Genomic DNA, 11,476 nt, shown 5'->3' with positions numbered 1-11,476 from the left:
TGATTTTTCCCTTTGTGTCAATCAAATAAGTATAGTGAGGGATTTACTGCAGTGGTCCATGGGATTATTGATGTATATTCTTCTCTGCATCAGTGACACTGATCCATTCATTTCTGCATGGGATTTAAATACAAATATTACAGAAGGTGCTCCACCATGAAAAAAGTGTAAAATCAGTTCTAGACTGGGCACTACCTGTGAATGCATACTCCATTATGAAGGCTGATGGTACGAAAACAAAGGCAGAGCAAACATATGTTGAAATAAATGTCAATATATGAACAATTAGCTTTGGAAAATCCATTGTGCAGCTAGGTCAAAATTAAAGAATCCTAACTTATGCAATCAACCCTTTTTTATCTCAAGATACATTTAGCACAACCTAAATTAAAACTGCACAATCTGTAGCAGCACTGAAAATCATAAGAGATTTGTTTCAAGGTTCTTTTAATTGCAGGTGTTTTTCCCTATATAGAAAAAAAATTAATAATGAAAGATTCAAATCATGCAAACATTTGCTGCTGTTGGCTTAGTAACAGTAACACTTTGATAACTATTTCAGAAAAGGATGCGCTAACAAAGGGGAAAATAGCTGTCTTTATTTCTCATTTCTAATGAACTTTAAGTCTGGACTTTGCTGGCTCAGGATGTGTTTGTCTAGCTTGTGTGTCTGAGTAAAACAACTAGATTTCAACAAGTTTAAAAACAAATATACTTAACAGTTACATAGCACTTAATCTATACATCTCAAAGCTCTTTAAGTAAATGTCTGAACAGCATCATTAGTCAATTTACAAATGGGAAAACTGGGGTACAGGGAAGTTAGGTAACTGAGCTGTATCACATGGTCTACTCTGGTATGTGGTAAATCTATAAATTCCTGCTCTGCTATAGCCTATCATATCACTTTCAATTTGTACCTCCCAAACTTTGGGCCTTATCACTCCTCCCAAGGTAATGGGGGAGTGACGAGATTCTGAAAACGCAGCTACACTCCCCTAGTTGAGTTTCGGCCACATGTTCCCCACAAGGAAGAGCCTGTAGAGAACAGTGCTGTACTCTCCAATCTTGTGAATCCCAAGCATCCCTGAGGAAGTGGACCCATCGATGGGCTTTCACTGCTGCTTCAGCATCCCTTGACCCATTCTTATGTCTTTTGTAGGATCCATGATGTAATTGGCACAGTCCCCCAGCTCCACCTAATTGCAGCTATTTCTCCTGCTGCTATTTCTCCCAGTTAATGCTTCACCTTGCCAGTCTGTTCCTCCCACTGCCTGGACTCCAAAACCATTCAAACTCAGAGCTTTGGAATTTTAAGGACATGAGAAATGTCTTTATTCAGCTTGATGTCATTTCTGTTATTGTGTGAGTTCATGTGACTATTTTAATGCAAATCAAAAGGTTATTAGTTGTTTTATCTCCTCATTATATTTATTTTTGTTCTTTGGGCATGTTTCATGCCTTCTCTTCAATGCACTTCCCTCCCCAATTTTGTCTTTTTGTGTGTTCCTGCTCCTGTTCTGTATTCCATGCCTTTTGTTCTTAGACTTCTATTCCCCGCCCCTTTTCCTTTTGTGCATCTCTTGCATGTTTTCTGATACTCTATCATTTGTTTTCTTTGTCTTTTCATTTTGCCTATCTTTTTTCTGTGTCCTCTTTGGTGTCTCTCTGTTCTTTGTCTTCTCTTTTTTCTGGGTTTTTCTTTTTCTCTGTCTCTCTTTATGATTGCCTTTTATCTCGGTTGTGTTCTGTGTAGATTTTGTCTTGATCTTTGTCTTTGCTGAGAACATACTCAAAGACAAAACACACGATTCAAATAAAAATTGCTTATTAATTATAACATGGGCATACTGTCTAAACCTAAACCTCCCACAATGCTTGTGTTCTAATTACTTCTGTAATCTGGGTCAGTGGGGCTATTCCTGGTCATGGCATTATAGTTCAGGACCTAAATTCTGTCACATAACTTGTGTACTCATGCCGATAGATTGGATCCCCTCTAGGAGCAGACACCACCCAGTTCCTGAGAGCTGGCATTCTGCTGATGCCTGCTCACCTACCTCAGTGCCTGGATAGAGAAACTAATTACCCATCATCCACTTCTCTGGCCTCTTCCGGACACTACTATTAATCCCAGTGCTCTAGCTGCCGGGCCTACTTGCTAACATGCATGTAGCACATTGTGTTACTGCCAACTCCCACACCAAGACTTACAAGACCTATGAGCTATAACTGAGTGTCCAAATAGAATACTTCAGAGTTGAACACTGAGAGGCGCACATCACAATGGAAGAGCCATACATTATGCTTTTATGTCCTACGACTGCTATTCTGTTTGATCATCCATTGCATTTCCTCCCTTCTGTGTTAATATGTGTCCTTGGCTGATTCTCCAAACCCACCATCAGAACAGTTGTTGTGATCAGAGTGGTATCCAATCCCACTTAGATCCCTTTAGGTCCAAATAGCACTCATCAATGAAACATTTTCACTCAGGTACAGGATAATCATAAATGGGGAGAGCCAAAGTGTGCTTTCTGGATTGCATCAACTGAAAATACAGATCAATATTCTAGGCCCCCAGCTAGAGTCCACAAAATATCAGTGTCTCTTGCATGCTTCTTCCTTTTGGGATGGCTACGGTCATACTCTTAAAATGCCTTTGACACACTGTGGGTTGCATGTGGGAAGTGGGTTCTAATTTACCAGTCGTGACTAAAGAGTAGTTGGTATCATCCACAAACTCAGCTTGCCCAAGTCCTGCCTTTCTTATATTTGTTTGTGCAGTGGAGGCTGGAAGGCATAATGGACTGTAAAGCAGCAAAAATCAGTGTTTTCAGGACCTGCAGGAAGTTCCTGGGAGGCAGCCAAAGTGTCAAAAAGTTGGGATGCTTATCTTCACGTAGACCTTCTGCCCACTTCCTTGTGATGACCTTCACCATCCCCCACTCACCTTCCTTGCCTCCAGCTTACTCTTATACATCTGACTCCGGCAGGTGACTGGCTCATAGAGTTCCCTTCAAATTCTGGGCAATCTGCCATCACACAGCAAGCACCTACTCATTACTCCTCAACCCCACACAAGGTCCTTAGAGCCTGCCATCTCCAGACTGCTCATTAAGGTGCTAGATCTCCCCCAACACCTTCACATCCAATCCCCCTATCTTTTCTATTAAATTGCAGAGTCCAGTGTTGCTTTCTCAGCTGGTCCTTGCCTCCAATATAAATAGAAATCTCATACCTTTGGCTTGCTACTTAGCTTGGAGCAAGAGTGAACAGTGCCTGTGCATCCTCAGATTGGAGACAGCACAGGAATTGCTGTAGTGATGTAGCTGAGCAAGAGAGATCTTCTCCTGCGCCACACTGACTCTGCCCAGCCAAACAAGAGCATAATCTAGCCCACAATGAACAAGAGGAGATAGTTGAGAGAGAAAGGGATCTTCCAAAAGGCACTTTCAGACCCTGAGAAGACATGAGGGGACAAGACTTAACATGAACATCAACAGCATAGCTTTGACATTCAAGCCTTGCACTTCTGTTATGGTGCTTCTGTTAAAGCAGGGGTGGTGGGGGTAAATTGACTGGGAATAGCCAGAAGTCTACTATTTCCACCCCCAAGCAAATTCCATTGTGTTAATGAATTTTGGTTAAAGCCTGAAATTCATTTTCCCACTGATATTTGCATGAACAAAACTTTGCTCACAGAAAGATTTGCAGAAAGCAAATACAGAATGGGGGTGCATGCATGGCAAATTGAAATTTGATTTCTTACTTGCTGAAATGTTTGAATAATATTTCCCACTCTCTGCCTGCCTAGCTCTGGTTTACTTTATCACAGAGTGATTAGTTCAACTCAGCATATAAACTTTACTGTCAATGGAGCTAACTATATTTGAATCAATAACAGATCTTCACAACTGTTCGAGCTCAAACAGTGTGTGCAAACCCTTTCACCTTGCAACCAATGTGGTAAACAATTTACATATATCTTTTCCAGATTATTCAATCTGTGGGTATCTTCGGTGATGTAGGTAATTTCCCAGGCTGTATAATACTCAAAGGAAATACGAAAACACTGGGTTTATCAGGTAGATATTTTTTGTTCTGATAAAAATAATTGAAATAATATTTTAAGTACAAATTTGTTGAATACTGAACTATAAAGAGATTTAAGACTGAGCAGAATAGACCAAATAAACATTAAAATCTTCCCTATTCCCCCCCACCCCCTTTAAAATCCTCCTACTTCATTTCATTCCCTTTGGGAGGGTTTGGGTCCTGAACTCATTGTAAGATCTTCAAACACATAATAAGAATTAATCACCGTTAGTTCTCTATTTTAACAGCTGCTTGCTACCTCCATAACCCAGTGCAGCTGCAAACTTCTCTCCCTTTGCTGACATCATAATCCCATTACAGCTGCAAACTTGCATACATAAAATGCAGATTTAAGCTTATTTTTAAACAATTTATACTTCTTAATTGCTCAAGTCTATATCAGAAGCATAAAATTACAGCTCTCACTTGGCAATGTATCTTCTTGTTGCTTAAAGCTTGAACTTGTGTCTTCTCTGCCTCCGTTAATAATGCATCCAAACGCAAGGCCATATTTGACAACCTTTGATTCTGATGCCCACTTGTGGGCTGAATTTGTCCAGAAGTGGCAGCTGTGTGTCAATTTCATTTCCTTCACCTTTCCCCAGCTGTGTTGCTGACTTTGCCTTTGAATCTGGCGAGGGGTTGAAGCTGCCTCTGATCTGTGCTGAAATCCTAGGTATAATTTTAAGTGAGAAAGTTTGGTTTCCTGCCATGTTTGTGCAATTTTATAAAGAAGGCCTTTATTTGATAAATACAGGAATTTACTAAAGAATACTTATGCAAAATGCACCAAACTCAGTCATGGTGTAAGCATACAGAATTCCAGTGGAGTTGAATTTGGCTCAATTACTTCAAGGGGATGAACCTTTAACTTAGCCCATACCTGCGTTTGGTTTATTTTTCATCAGGAGAGTTTTTTCCAGTTTCTGATCTCAGTTCCGGGGTTACTTTCTTGTTACTTTCTAATATCTGCCCCTAAGATTGTTTTTTTTTTTACTCTTAAGCCTTAAGGTTTGAGATAGATAATTATTTTCCTTAATAGTAAATTGTATTGCAACATGCCCAGGGGCATATGAAATAAAAGGTATTTAAAAATCTACCATGTTAGAAAAGTAAGATAATTTCAGTTAATGAGATTATCAAGGATAATCGGTTTACAAAAGCCCATTATGAAACAGATTCATTGATGTCTTAAAACAGAAAAGGAGAATCCTATTTATTTTTTGAAATGGTTCAGAATAAATTGGTTTTCAGACTGTAAACGGCTACATTCCATTATTTTTATTTGGTGATTTTTGTAGCCCCATCTGCTGTCCGTTTCTGGAAGTATCTGGATTATGATTTTGTAAATTACACAATAGTTTTCTTTTAAAAATGGTAAAATCTGGGATATGATTTACATGCTATCAGGATCCTGGGTGAAGGTAAGCAGGACTAGTGGTCAGGGCCGGCTATAGGTTTGTTGCCGCCCCAAGCAAAAAATTTGCTGCCCCAAGCTCAGGTGGGGCTGGGGCTCGCAGGTGGCACTGCAAGCGGAGGGAGTGATGGCACCTTCTCCCAGCGCCTGCAGGGTCTTTACCCCCCTCCCCTGCCCAGCCGCGCAGAGAAGTCCTGATATAAGGGGTGGCACAAGGCAGTGCAGCAGCCAGTGCACAGATGACGTGGCACAGCCCTGGCTCCCTTGCAGGACTTGCCCTCTCCTCCCCAGGTAGTGGCTGGGCCCTGGCAGCTCAGTATCCTGGGGCTGGGGCTTCCCCTTCCCGCTGCGGCCGGGGACGCGGCACCCTCGCCCCATCTAAGTGGCGCAGCTCTGAGAGTGCAACAACCCTGAAAAAAAAAGGATGGCCAGAATGCCACCCCTGGAATTGTGCCGCCCCAAGCACGTGCTTGCTTTGCTGGTGCCTAGAGCTGGTCCTGCTAGTGGTAGGAGCTAGGAAGCAAAGCCAAAGCCAGAGTCGGAGTCAGGTGTCAAATTGAAGGTCAAAGCCAGACTCCAAATGAGGAGGCAAGCTGAAGGTCAGAGTCAATAATGGACCCAGGAATCAAGCTGAGGGTCAATACCAGGCATGAGGATCAGTGTAGGTGTGCCAGGGTTTGAGCCGGAGTCAGGTTTAATACTGAGTTGAGGTTGATATCAGGAGTTCAGAGGCGGTGAACCAGGACAGCTATGTCAGCTAGCTAAGGATCCACATTGTTTTCTGGACACTTCCTGGTAAGACCTATGGGGTTATATAGGACCAAGGAGCCAATAAGGGATCTCTAAAACAACTGTCAGTTGGATCACTCAAGGTGGAACTTCCCAGGTTGTGCAACCTCTGCAAATTGTGGGTCACAGGGAGGAGCCAGATTATAGCTGCCGCTAAATAGCCATGTGAGGATGTTCGTTACCTTGTAGGCCCAGGTTCAGGTTCCACCAATCCCTACACACTCAAAGCAATAATGAGGGATTTAATCAGTTTCAGAGTTTGCTAAGTCAACTTGTGAGTGTGCAGCAAAATCTCACCATTGTTTAATGTTCACACAGGAAATCTTTTGGGCACACCATTTTTTATTTATACTATAAATTCATCTCTTTACAAACTACACAGAATTTGTAGTGGATGATGATTCATTGGTTGGCTTAGTTAAAAGAAACATCATCAGCATTAATTTAGAGAAGTATATATTTACAAAGAGGTCATACTATAATAATAGACTGGATCTCCTCCTTCTGTTGTAAAATCTGCAGGTGGTAGAGGAGCCAGGAAACTGCATGGCTGACTTCATGGAGATGCCAAGTAATTGACACTTCAGTGGGAAGGATTTGTGTGGAAGCAATGGAAATAGCCTCTGATCTTCACTGATCTTGGAGTATGGAGGGAAAGGAATCAGAGTCTGCTTAGCTATGGGTTGGTCACAGTACTGACCTTCCTCCTGGCAGCACCCTTGTGCTGTCATTGGTCGAGTCCCCCTACAGCTGCATAGCAGTGCTAGCAGACGTGGAGGGGTTCAGGTAGCATTAGACTGCAGTTGGATACCCATATAGGGAGTCAGTTTGGGATGGAGCAGCTGGTGTTCTGTAACTACAGCTTATTCCACTGTTCATAGCTGTCTGACTGTCCGCTGGTGCTCCCTCCCATTTGTCATGTCCATCCACAATCTCTTGTCTTAAACTTGATTTTAAGCATTTTTGGGCAGGGACCATCTCATTGTAATATGTTTGTACAGTACCTGACACAATGGGGCCTTGCAGTGCAAATAAAAATAAATAAACGATAGCTTCACAGAGCTCAAGCACAGGGGCTTTCATAGGGCCCCAGGAGATGTTGCAATACTACCATGAAGTGCCTCCCCTGTTCTTTCTGTGCCTCCCAGGAGATATTTGCTAGATTTAGGTCTTTTCTGCTCACAGAAGCAGAGCAGATGATTTGGCCCAAAGACAGTTGTAAAGGTGCTCAGACGTGCTGTGCTAGTAGAAATAGCTAGACAGATTAGATAGCTAACTCTCTTAATAAAACTAATAATATAACCATTTTAATCTCTTTACATAGTGTACAATTTAAAATGAAGTCACTTGTTACATATGTAGGCCTCTATACTATAATGGGGCCTATTTCATTTACTTTAACTCTGATCTAATATTTGACACAAGTATCTATCAAGTATGTCTGTTAGTCTGGTATGCAGATGAAGAGATAACACTGTTCCAGGAGATCTCCCTATCAATTCAGAAGTTGACTCTGCAGTAAGTAACATAAAATGATTTCAGACTTGTATAAATAATATACGTGTTCTGACTGCCTTTGATAGAATGATGAATAGCATTTAGAGTGATTGATTTGCTGGCATTAACATGACCCCACTGCATTTAGAGCAGTTTGTAATGTCCTTGTATCCCTTGAATTTGTACTGTATTTCTCCATTGCTTTGTCTCTAACCACTGCAGCATGTTACTTCAGCCAGTTGGTAAACATGCATTCCCTCTGGCACCAGCACAAATGCCAGTTCTTGGGCTGGCCATTAAGGGGTATTGTAAGTGAAAATGTAAGCTGATCCTTCCGAGAGAATAAGCATCACATCCTCAACATGATGTCTTCTGCCTTCATCTTCCCAGGTATGGGGATCTTAGGCCCTCTCTAACTGTATCTCATTATTGTACAGTGTTTTTTATTGCAGCTGGATCCTTTTTATTGTAGTCTTGTTAATTTGATATTTAATGACAATAATATAATTTTGCAACATGGTTTGTTAGACAAAAAAGTGAACTATGTTCAATAAGACTTTTTGGGAAAGAATGGACTAATTTGTTTTCAGTAATACCTGGCATTTCTAGACCTCCTTTCATCCCATTTTACAGACATTAATTAATTAATGTGCCCCTGTGTGGGGCTATAGCCTGCTTGTATGCAGAACTGTTCCTGAATTGGCAGAGCAGGTAAATTGCTATATACCCACGTGGCTTCGCTGAGACTACTCATGTAAATCCTACTCAGCTAGATTAAGGTTTGCCCAATGTGATTCTATGTAAATATGTCCCAGTAAGTGCTATTGTTTTTATTTTATTTTATTTTGTTTTATTTTATTTTATTTTACTTTATTTTATTTTTTATAAGGAAATGTAGTTAACATCTCAGTAACAAAAAATTCCAACATCTGTTTACTCCAGGGCTGCTTAGATTATTAGTTTCTGACTCAGTGCCCCATTAGAGGTGTAGACGCTCCTGGAAACTTTATTTCTTGACTCAGAAGTATAGCTATATTTTAAGCCTTGATTTTTACATAAACTCTGACTACTGTTATAACTGAAATATTCATAAATTGCAGGTGGTTTTGTATAGTGGGTTTGCAAGAGGATTGTGCCAATAACGTGGCATTACTGCAAATCCCCAGAGAAGTATAAGTTCAATGGACTCTTATAAAAGCCATAGATTATACAAACTTTTTTCACGCCAATGATTTGGACTGCTTGATTCATGAACACATAAATAGATAGATAGATCAATCACATAATTCTCTGGAGAACAATGCAATGGTGTTTGTGATTGGAAAAATATTATACAAGAGCTTAAATTTAGCTGATAGGTAGGTAGATTTTCACTGCCAATATAAATAAGAAAAGAAATCACATTTAATGATCACGTTTATAAAAGCCATTAGACCTTACCAAAGCAGAAGAAAGAGATTTACTATAAAGAATCCAGTGATTCATCTATGTTCATTTGGATTTTGATACAATGTTATTGCCAGCTGGACACTTGTTGGACTACAGATATGTTCACACAGCTCGCTCCAAGTCTGTGAAATAACATAATGGCAGAGTATTCATGGTGAATGCTATGCTTGAAAGTCTTTTGAAGTCCTCTTTTTAGCTATCACTTTCACTGAATTTTTTAAGCCTATACTTTAGTTTATGGTAAAGGCCTTTAGCTGAATCAGGATGTTTAAAAATATTCCTCTGCAGCAATCCTAACTAGTGCATTTGTAGTAAGAAAAAGAAAATCTGAACCCAGTTTTTTCCCTCCATATTACTAATTTTCTTTGTGACTGCGAAAGACACATGAAAAATGACATCAGAAGTTGAAAGCTTGCTCAGCAGAGTGGGGCGGAGGTTCAGAACTGTTCTGTCTGATTGAAAATTAGGAAATTAGCAAAGATTAGTATTTTTGATTTTTTTTCCAGTTTAAATATGCAATGGAAAAGAGAGGTTCCATCACACACATGAAGTTTAATCAGTGTGAATGCTGCTACAAAGACATATATTTGAGGAAACATTTAGCAAGTAACGTAGTACATTAGTGTCACAAACATTTTATGCTACCAAACATGTTACCCACTGTGGTTATCAACAGTAGTAGCAGATGAACAGTGTGAAAACATATAGAAATGTCAGTGCATGTTTAGAAATGTGACATGCATTAGAGAACATCAGGATATATAAATAAAGAGAAATGAGATGAAATTGGAATGAAGTCAAAACCATACATTATTGGTGACTACACATGGAGTATGATTCACTGTGTGAATTGTATCCATACCTTATTGATTCCTAGTGAGTTTAGGAGAATCCTACCAGCCAAAAGGCAGATCAGTCCTGTAAAGCTCTCCTGTAATAATATTAAGGGATTCTTTCCAGAACTGATCTGTTTTTGTCATATTCTGCATATGTAGTCATTGTTTGCTTGTTTACTATATTGAAAATGCATCATTTGGGAATGCTGTTACTTAGAGATATGAGAAGAAATTCTTAAGCAGATAGTGGGTTTTGACATTTGGCATGTAAATGAGTTAGGGAATGCTATTATATAAGCAACACAGGTCAACAATCATCTATCTCCTGTTTTAAAATAGCTTACCGTACTAATTTAAAGATGCAAATTGTTTTGGGAAGGGGGAGTTGATTACAATTTCCCTGTATTTTGGGCTGTTTGAATGATGTCTGAAGCTCATTTGGCTTAACTGCTATATTTTGTTCAGACTTCCAGCATTTCTGATTCTGACAAAACCCATAGTTTTTTTTTCAGATGGGTTTTTCTATAACTTATTTTTTCACAAGCTTAATATCAAGTAAGTACCTTCAGAGAACAAATATTGATCTCAAATAGTGATGTAAACCACAAATTAGGGGATATATATGCACACACATCTATAAAATTACACACACATTACTATTGACTAGGTTATCTAGGCAGATTTACCTTCTTTTTAATATTTTTAAGACTGCTTTATGATTCTGTTGACCTGCTATTAGTGAAAGCTTCGCTTTCAACCGAAGTATTTAAATTATAAAATCACTGCTGCAATCATCAAACTACTCATAAAAAAGCAAAACAAAACAAAAATACAACACAACCACCAACCCTGAAATAAAAATCTTGCAGGCTTCTCCTCATGTAATATTGCTCCCTGATGTTAATTACATTTAAATGGGAGAGTACTATTTTGGTATCATTCATACGCCTCCAAAAGTACTTTCCAGTTTATCATACCTGTCAACCTCAGTGCATCACAGGCTAATACTTTATTAAGAAAAAAACCATTAGGGAGCTGCTGATCCCATTTAAGTACATTGGGCAGAATGTAAGACTAATTAAAAAGCATATTTTTACATTATTAATTTCTGCGTTTCACACTTAATGAATGTGAAATGACAGGGCTACTATTTTTACATTCAGACTCTCTGGGCTCTTCAGTCAGGGGAATTAAATTCTGGGGATTTTTGCAAAGATGCTGCTTGGGAGATTTGTTTTCAAGAACAGCTAAGCTTTTTTAGCTGTGTCTTTTTCTGGGAAATTGTACCAAAGCATATTACAGCCACTTAAAAAGAGTAGTTAAATAGATGTTGTTGGGTGGAGTTTTTTTTTCATCACATTGCTATAAAAGTATTTTAGATGAGGTATAA

This window comes from Dermochelys coriacea, chromosome 7 (genome assembly GCF_009764565.3).
Source record: "Dermochelys coriacea isolate rDerCor1 chromosome 7, rDerCor1.pri.v4, whole genome shotgun sequence".
In the NCBI taxonomy this organism is placed as follows: domain Eukaryota; kingdom Metazoa; phylum Chordata; order Testudines; family Dermochelyidae; genus Dermochelys; species Dermochelys coriacea.
This window is presented reverse-complemented; position numbering follows the sequence as displayed.